Here is a 10,379-nt window from a genome sequence, read left to right as displayed (position 1 = left end):
GAGTGTCTTTTAAATAGTACTATATAGCTAACATTTTTCGTTGTTCAATGGTGGTAGATAAATTGAAGTTGAGAAATGCTAATAATACAATGTTCAGAAAGATGTGTTCCTTAATGGTGAGGGAGTTTGTTCCCTCCCATACGCTAGTCATTGCCCATGCATACTTTACATGTAAAATTCCCCATCTCTCTAGCCATACACAACACATGATCCTTCATGCCAAGCATGGCTCCTGATTTCATGAACAATTTCATGTTGAACTTTCATTCCTTTGCCACGTGCCTGCCTCACCCATAGTGTCATGGCACGTGCGTAACCAGCTTATTGTCCCTCCCATGCATCATATTTATATATTCAATGCCTATGCTTAAAGCTCATCACCATATAACAAACCATTTTCCATAAGAACAGATATCTTTTATAGAAAATAACCATGTCTCTTGCACCTACTGATTCGACCCAACATGCAGCAGCATCTCACATCACAAGACCTTGTGTCAATTTTCCTCCTAGCATTTGGGGAGATTTTTTCCTTCAATATGATTCTGAATCCTTGGTATTACATTTCCTTCAATATGGGTGTTTTATAACCTCTTTATTAATTATTTTCATGAAATATTAGATTATTTTGATCTTTCATTAGTCTCGTTCATATCATATGCAAGAGACTCACCACACATAGAAATTAACATCAAATATCAAATACAAAAGAGAAATTACTTTTCCTCTGAAACAAAAAAGAAATACATAAAAGAAATTAAAAATCTCAACCACTTGTTAGGCAACTGTTAAATTTGAATAGAATTTAATGTTTATATTATTTATCATTTTTTTAAGAATTAGTAAAATTTAAATTTGAAACCTCAAAAATATGTATAATAAATAATTTAATACATACCGATACAACTCATCATTGACAGTAAACATTTCTTCAATTTCTTGTGACTAATTGTATGACAGGAGCTCAACGACAATATGAAGCAACAAGTTGAAATGCAAAAAGAGGAAGTGAAGAAGATATTTCTATCTTCAAGCAATGATATCTAAAAAAACTTAACTTGATTGACTCATTGCAACGTTTGGGTATATCTTATCATTTGGAAGGTGAAATAGATGAAACATTAGAACAAATCCACAAAAATTTTACTAACAATAACATGATCACCATCAAAGGTAGCTTGCACTTTCTTGCGTTAGCATTTCGCTTGCTTAGACAAAAAGGATATCGCATTTCATCAGGTATGTTGTGGAACTTTGTTTGCGATATTCAACATTACCAAGAAATTAAGTCTAGCCAGCTACTAGGCCACCAATCATATTATATATACACTTATATCCTAAGTAATCACTTTAATTAAAATCTCATAGCTAATTTTTATAGATATATTTGAACAATTCAAGAATAAGAAAGGAAACTTCAATGAAAAAGTTGCCAAAGATGTTGAAGGAATGTGGAGCTTGTACGAAGCAGCGCAATTAAGGGTTCAAGGGGAAGACATACTTGATGAAGCACTTGATTTCACATACACTCATTTGAATTCCGTGACTGATAAACTGAGTCCATCTCTTGCTGCTCAAATAAGTCACCACTTAAGGAAACCTTTTCACAAGAGATTTCCTAGGCTGGAGTCAAGGTGTTACATCTCTTTCTATGAACAAGATCCTTCTCATATCAAAGTTCTTCTAACCTTTGCAAAGTTAGATTTCAACATGCTACAAAAATTGCATCAAAAAGAACTTGGAAGTATCACCAGGCAAGTCCTTATATATATCAAAGAAAATTTAGAAGTTCCATAAATTTTTATCAAACAATTGCCAATCAACTTATAAATTAGTAATTAATATGATATAATTAGTTGTGTTTGTATAATTACAGGTGGTGGAAAAAATCAGAGTTTGCGACAAAGGTCCCTTATGCTAGGGAAAGAGTGGTTGAAGGTGAATTTTGGCCATTGGCCATGTCCTATGAGCCTAAATATAGCATTGAGAGAAAGATAGTCGGCAAATTGGTTGCATGTATCTCTGTGCTTGATGATACTTATGACGCCTTTGGCACAATTGAAGAACTTGAACTCTTCACCCAGGCAATCCAAAGGTTGATTTAAAAAATCTTGACATTTAATTTAGTGTTGCAATCCTCCTAATTAATGAATTCAATATTTTAATATATAGTTTTGGGTCGTAATTCTCTGTTGTTTTGAATTTCAGATGGGATATTAGCCTTATTCAATCTCTTCCAGAATGCATGAATGTTGTGTATAGCGCAATTGTAGGACTTTGGGATGAAATAGACATGACTATTGCAGAAGAAAGAAAATCGGCTTTGGTGTTGCCATATATTAAACATGCCGTAGGATTTCAGTTCCTATATTCTTTAAGACTGAAATATGAAGATTTAATTACACAATTTACTTAAATAATTAATCAATAATTTGTTTGTTTTACCTACAGTTCTATAACTTGGCACAATCCTACTTTATTGAAACTAAATGGTGTCATGAGAGCTATGTTCCAACATATGATGAATACAAGGCTAACGGAGTTGTATCTTCTACATGCCCACTTCAAATAGTATCGTTTGTTGGCCTGGGAGAATTTTCAACCAAAGAGTTGCTTGATTGGATTTCCAGCAATCCAAGAATCATTGAAGCTGTATCAATTACTAGCAGACTCATGGATGACATATCCTCACATAAGGCAATCAATCTTCCCTTACTTTTTATTTGGTTTGATATATATACATTTTGAATCTATGACCTACGTCCTACGTTACAACTCTTTTCAACTTTTTTGTTTAATATTTGTAGTTTGAGCAGCAAAGGGTACATGTTGCTTCAGCAGTTGAATGTTGTATGAAGCAATATAACATTTCACAAGAAGAGGCTTATAAGCTCATTCACAAGGACATGACAGATTTATGGATGGTTATAAATGAAGAGTGTCTCAAGTTAGATCGCATCCCCAACCCCGTGCTTGAATGTATTCTTAATGTGGCGCGAGTGACTGAGTTTACCTATGAAAACTTTGAGGATAGGTACACAAATGCGGAACTGCTGAAAGAATATGTGGTTTCACTGCTAGTAGACCCAATATAAGCATTGAGAAACATGAGGAGGAGAAGTGAAATGATTGTTATAAGTTGCTATGTTACACTTTTTTCACATCCTGTACTAAGTAATAACTAATAACACACAACTTAATTAGTTGTAAGTCTTATGCTTTATTTATAATTTATACAAAATAAATGTTACTCGAGTTTGGTATCTAGCTACCTTATCTTCTCATGATTTTGATTTTGTTCGTATAGAAATTCTAGTGTTGTTAGTAGTTGTAAGGAAAAGAATAAGAAATGCTAAGGCTTAATTGCACTTTTGGTCCCCCAACTTTGACCTTCCTGCAAAAATCGTCCCCAAACTTTAAAATTAGCAAAAATCATCCCTAACGTTTACACCCGGTTGCAAAATTGGTTTTCCATCCAATTCCATCCACTATTTAACGAATTATGGGATAAAAATTAATAAAAAATAAAAAATAAAACAAAAACCTTAAATTCATCATTTTTCTATCCTTTTACTGGAAATCTTTTTTTTTTTCTGGGTTCATTGTTGGAGAGAGAGGTTGAAGAAGAAGAACCCAGATCACACCAATAACAATTGCAACTCTATCACCCAAGCTAGGACCAGCTACTACATCAATTGCAACTCCTTCACTCAAATGGCTCAATTTCCCACCCACCCTTTCATCAACATGATCCAACATCTCACCACTACCTACATTTTTTGCCTGATCCATCTCACCAATAACAATTCATTCCACTCAATGTGTCCAAACCTGAAAAGAAATTCCTAAAGTACACACATTCCACAGTGACAAACCCAGCAAACAGAAGGAAAACAAAATTAATTATTTACAGTGGATGAACAATGTGATCAAATGGAAGGTACAAAATTCAAATCTCTCAATGACCCATTTCATGGTTTGAGATAAAACATTCAGACAATGTAACTAACACCTCTCCCTCTCTCCCAACCACCAACACCACAACCACTACCCAAAAACCACTGCCTCCTCCTCCGCCAGCAGAGTCATAGACGATATAAAACCAGAGGATGATGGTGATGGCGGCGAACATAGTGGTTGCGCGAAAACGTGGTGGTATGCAGAGGTTCAGATTTGAGATAGTGATGAATGAGTGGTGGTGGTGATGGGCAGATCGGGAAAGGGTGAGCGACAACGGCGCTAAAACCAACAAGGAGAGGTTCAGATCGGGAAAGGGCAGATATGAGGAGAAGCGACTGCAGGCAAACGTGGTGGTGTGTAGAGGTTCAGATCGGAGAGCGAGAACGAGTGTGGTGATGATGTGATTTGGGGAAGTGAGAGGAGTGATCCATGGCACGACGGTGGTGGCTTGAAGTTGAAGTGCAGAGGTTATGGTGGAAAGGTGAAAAAGAAAAGGGTGTTAATTAAGATGATGAAGATAAAGGAAAAATGAGATAAAGATGATGAATTTCTGGGCTTTTAATATGAAAATGATGAATGTTTGAGAGACTAAATTTTTTAATTAATTTTTTGAGGAATATTCTGTTAGTTTTTGGATGGAATTGGACGGAAAACCAATTTTGCAACCGGGTGTAAACGTTAGGGACGTTTTTTGCTAATTTTAAAGTTTAGGGACGATTTTCGCAGGAAGGCCAAAGTTAGGGGACCAAAAATGCAATTAAGCCAAATGCTAAAAGCTTGCTGTGGAGGTGAATCTATGATGATATATAAAAATTAAAAAGTAATTTCTAGAGTCATTATTTCAATTTTTTAAACTTCCATATTTCCCCATATATGAAAACTTAGGGTTTGTTTCTTTCTTATTTTTAAAACAGTTTTCAATTTTTAAAAACTGAAAACCTGTTTGGTATGACCAATTTTCAAAAACTGTTTTTTAAAACAGTTCTCATTTTCAGTTTTTAAAACTAAAAAACCAAAACAGCTAAAAGATGTTTTCAGTTTCAGTTTTTAGTTTTCAGATATCAGTTTTCTGAATGTTGGAAAACATGTCATTCAACCTGTTTTCTTCTTCTGAAAATTGTTTTAAAAGCTAAAAAACAAAACTGCAACCAAACAGACCCTTAGTATTTTCACTTCTTTTTTACCTCTGAATTTACTTCATTTCTTGAGTTAATGGTCAAATTGGTCACTGTCTTTGTAGCAAGTTTTGAATTTTGTCCCTTCTTGGAAAGTACTAAAAGATAGCTCGTCGGATGGTGGAGCTTCAGCGAGGTTGTCCAGTGGCAGGTCAACGCTTACGTGGCAAAATCCACGTAATTTTTAATTCCACCATGTAATTAATAATTAAAATAAAATAAATTATTAATTAAATTAGTTTAAAATTATTAATTAAAAAAATCATCATTTTTTCAATTCTGTATATCCATTTCCCAACCCCTATCAAACCCAACACCAACAACCCCACCATTTCCCCAAAATCCTCAACATCACGGGCAGATTTACCGCCCGGCGAGCCTGGGCATGCTGAGGGTTTAGGGAGTTTTTTTTCTTTGGACCAGGATACCTTTGGGCCCAAAAAAAGAAAGAAAAAAAGGGCAAAATTAAGTAAGGGAAAAATTGAGGGAATGAAGTAAAAACCTAATCTGGAGCCAAGTGTAATTTCAAAAAATTAGAAAAAGAGGGGAAAATGAAACGGGTGTGAAACCCTATCTATGGCTTGATCGATTCCTTCCACTGCTCCCTTCACGGCTTCACCATAATCGAAATTGAATACTCTGGCTTGAAATTGATCGATCGGAACCTCCTCTGGCTTGATTGATTGTTGTCTCTTTCTCTAGCTTGAAATTGATCGATTGGAAGCTTCCTCTCAGGTATTGTAATCTCCATAATCTCGTCCCTAATCTACATAAATCTCGTTCCGTGGACTGTGGGAAAGGAAAAGTGAGAATTGAGAAATGAATTGGGGAAAATTGTTTAAGATGGGAAATTGGGAATGAGAACTGAATTGGGAAGTTGGGAATGAGAAAAGTGAGACTTGAATTCATGAATTGGAACCCAAATTAGCTATACTTTTGTTGGTAAAATTGCGAGTCTTTGCGGTTTGAAAATTTGTCAAGGCTTCACAAAATTCAAACGAAGACAAAAACCACCACCAACAATCAGTAAAGGCCTCTCCTCTCTGGTCTCGATCTTAGAGAAACAACCACCAACAACAACCAGAAACCACCTTCACATTCTCATCCTCGTATTTCTCCCTCTCTATTTTTGGTTTCTCTCAGATCTCAAAGAAATAAGGAAAAAAAGGACAACAATCCCTTCTGAGCATCGTCCCCTTTCTGATCTCGATGCTGTTGACGAAAATTCATCACTTTCTCTATTTTCCTCTTCTTCATCTTTTTTTTGGTTCTAGATGGGGTTTCTGGGATCAATTTCTGGGTGGGGGTGGGTTTCTGGGTAGGGTTGGGGGTGATGGTGGGGTGGGTTGCGATGGATTTTCAATCGGTGAGGGTGGGTTTATGAGTTTTTGGGGGTTGAGGGTTCTGGGTGGGTCCTAGGATGGGGTCTTGATAGGTTATGGGGATGAGGATCTGGGTGGGGGTGGGTTCGATGGGTTCGGGGATGGGTTTAAGGTGGGTTGCGATGGTGGTTGGGTGGTTGCGTTTGGGCGGGGGAGATAGGGTCCAGTGGTGGTTGGTCACCATAGGGGATTGTGGCTTGGGCAGTGGAGGTGGGGGGGCAGTGGTGGATGGTGAGATGTTGAAGATGACGAGGGTAGACAAAATTGGAAAAGAACATGTTTAAAAAAAAAATGTTTTTATTTTTTTGAAAGAAGAATTAATTATGCTATGTTACTCACTTGGGAGAGTATGGTCCCAATATTTTTTATCTATAATTTTTTTAATTAATAATTTATTTTATTTTAAAATTTAATTAAAAATTGGGTGGACTTTACTACGTAAGTGTTGACCTGCCACTAGCGAGATTGTTGGGCTCCACCCGCGAGGACTGATACCAAAATGCGTGAAAGTTTAGGGAGATATTGCTTATTATTTTTTGAGGAGGGACTAAATTCAAAACTCGCTACAAAGACAAAGATTAATTTGACCATTAACCTTCATTTCTTTATATTCATCATCCATTCATTTATCTTCTATATTAAATAAATGCCAACTGACAACTGAATAACCATGATATGGCGACTATCTTAGAGAAGTACGAGACTCTTGTTGAGTTATTTTATAATAATTTAATGTAGCTCATGTAACTGATAGGACTAACTTTTATTAAGATATGCTCAATGTGATGGTCATTACCAATTAAAGAGATAAAGTAAGAAGGTTGGACATTTTAAGAATGATTGTCTGAAAAGAAAGGCTTGATTTAAAAAGTAAGGTAAATGATATGTTTCAGTTAGTTTCGAATCAAACCTTATTGAAGTACCCAATAGTACCTTGTGGTTGGATTTTGGTGAAACTACTCAATGTCACATATAATGCAAGGATTCATTTCAATCTAGCTCATAAGTGGAACTGAAAGTTTATGTACATGGGGAACATGATGAAGGCACAAATTGAAGATTTGGAACTTATAGAGTGATCTTGGACACTGACTGTCAGCTAGATCTAGAAAAGTGTCTTTATGTTCCTGGATGTGCTAGAAACCTTAGCTTGTTTCAATAAGGAAGATGGATTGTGTAGGTTTCAATTTTAAGATTGGACATGGTGATTTTTCTTTATAAAATTGTGTACGATTACGGTTCAGGTACTTTGATGGATAATTTATATAGTTTCAATCTTAATGTTATTTTTGTAGCATCCCTATTTTATATTGAACACAATGTTAGTACTAATTGTATTGCGGGTGGGAGGGGTAGCTCACTTGGTTGAGCTAAGGGTAAAAATAGGTGTTGGAGATGGAGGTCCAGGGTTCCAATCCTGATGAGAAGAATTTGTATTTACTAACAACTAACCACTAACATTTGCCTATAAAAAAAAGTACTAATTGTATTGCACTTAATGAATTATCTTTAGGTCTCATATCCAAATAAAGGATGATGAGGTTAATGAAAAGTGAAACATTACGATAGCATTTGGAAGCTGAACAGAATAGAACATAAGCGAACGTAACAGAACTGAACTAGACAAAAAAAAAAATTAGTATCGTATTTGGTATATACATCATAGACGAAACAGGACCACAAGATTGATTACATATATACCCATATCATGTTTAATGATTTTGGTTAGACATAAAAAATAAATTAATTGTTAAAAGATGTAATCAATTAGTCATAATAAAATTTAAACATTTAACCCTAAATTTTTTCCCCCAAATCTGAAGTTTAGGAGATCCGAACAAACAAGTGAAGCTCCCATCACAAAATCCCACCGCCATTTCAATATTCATTCAACGAAAAAGGCTACATGTAGTAGAGTTACTCGAGGCTCCCATCAATACAATTATTTGATCCATATAAACCTTGCAAGGATGATACGATGATTGGGTTTGAAAAGTCCAGATAAATTTAGAAGCAAAAGATTAAAAAATGGCACATATTGTATGAAATTGGTTGGTAGATCTGATGATGTTGGAGAAGACGATTGATTCATGTACGTGTATACAATAAGTACTTCGATTGAAATATCTAGTACTCAGTGACATAGATGAAGAAAGACGAGATGGGGATGACGACTCAGTAAAAACAAAGCACGAGTGATGAGAAAATAAACTCGGTATTTCTGTCGTAATAAAATATTTTATTTGAGTTTTGTTTCGTTTCCTTCTGTTCCACCCTTTTTCAGGAAATCAAAGTGTACCAAAGTGTTCGTTCCTGGAGTTTTATGTCCTGTTCTGTTTCATCTTAAAAACATGTCAAACACAGAACAGAACCAGTATATCCCGTTCCGTTCCCTTCGCACCCGTCTACCAAATGATACCGTAACATCACTAAGATTTTACTGATTAGAATGTATGTTTGGATTGCATTAAAGAGGCAAGAAAACCAAACACATATCAAAAAAACATTAATAAAACTCAAGCTAAGCTATCATTTTTTTTTATTAAAGAAGCAAAAGAAAAAAAACATAAAAAGAGACCACTGCCTCAATTAATATATATCATTTCTACAATATATAATTGATGAAAGGATATTTAATGAAGAAGTTTTCCTCCACTAACTACTATCAAATCTCTTTCAAGACTCAATCGTAGTATAGTATCGGGTTTTGTCGTCTCCACAGGGATTGTGTTGCTACGTATTAATTTCACTAGCTAGACATTGTTTGAACAGTTTAAACATGATATGTGTTTTATTTAAATTTAGGAAAAACTACAATTAGAGTGATAAAACAAGTTTCACGGAGGCAGACAAAGAAAATGCATTTGGAAAATGAGTTCATTTGATTTACAACTTATTCTCAACCAATATACTTTTATAAGATGAAGTTAACATTTAAGATGTCGATAAGAGCTATTCACCCACTAATTTCTTAGCTAAGTGAATCTACTAATTAAGAACCTAGCATTAATTCCTTAAGCCCTAGTGATCATAAAAGGAGCATTATAGCACATACATACTCGATAAGACATTCCCAAGCTTTGTTCCTAACCCAAGAAGTTCATGTCCTAGTGGATAGAATCTCTGGCTGTCACTCAAGAAATCCTAATAGTTCCTACTAGATAATCCTATCCTAGAGAGGTGAGTATCCCGACTTGTCACTCGGTTTAGATCTCTTTTCCAACTCATGATATTCATACCTAAGAGTTAATGTATCCTATTGTCACCTAGAAAACCTTAACCCTACCTAAGACATGTCTTTCTTAAGATGACTGATACAAGGGTGGTTTCTCTCATTAACTAAACTCACACCAACTTCTCAATTGTCATGCAAATCCTAAAAATCATCATATTGGCAAAAGATACATGAACGCGCAACGAGAATTATTAAACCTAAGACATAGGTGTTTTTTCCCTTTCTATGAACTAAGCTACATTAACTCATATCAATTTCCCGATCTATTTATGAATTAATATAAACTCTTTAGAACACCAATGAACCAATTGAAGCATTAAACATAGAGAGAAACACCAAATAATAAAAATTCATACTTATAATTGCATAAAAGTATATTGAATAAGAAAGAAAATCAAATTAAGTCATCCCAAATACTAAAAGAGAGTCAACACAAAAATAGGTAAAGAGAAAAGCAAAACCCAAAATAGAACGGAGCCATGGACGTCCGGAGAAGCTGTCACCTCCTCCATGGCCCTGACACCGGCCCTCAAGGGCCTAGCCTTCCTCTCCACCAAGCAATTGCCTCCAAGAGTCTCAAAGGTTTTTTATTAGGTTTAGAAGAAAAGAAAGATGAAAAAGATCCTC

At 35.3% G+C, this 10,379-nt stretch overlaps 1 pseudogene; it reads left to right on the top strand.

Moving 5' to 3' along the window:
- Nucleotides 1–433: 433 nt before the first annotated feature.
- LOC130742649 (probable terpene synthase 2) lies at nt 434–3,154 on the top strand (annotated as a pseudogene).
- Nucleotides 3,155–10,379: the final 7,225 nt, after the last annotated feature.

This window comes from Lotus japonicus, chromosome 3 (genome assembly GCF_012489685.1).
Source record: "Lotus japonicus ecotype B-129 chromosome 3, LjGifu_v1.2".
Classification (NCBI taxonomy): domain Eukaryota; kingdom Viridiplantae; phylum Streptophyta; class Magnoliopsida; order Fabales; family Fabaceae; genus Lotus; species Lotus japonicus.
The sequence above is the reverse complement of the archived record's forward strand: the minus strand, read 5'-3'. Positions and strand labels throughout refer to the sequence as shown.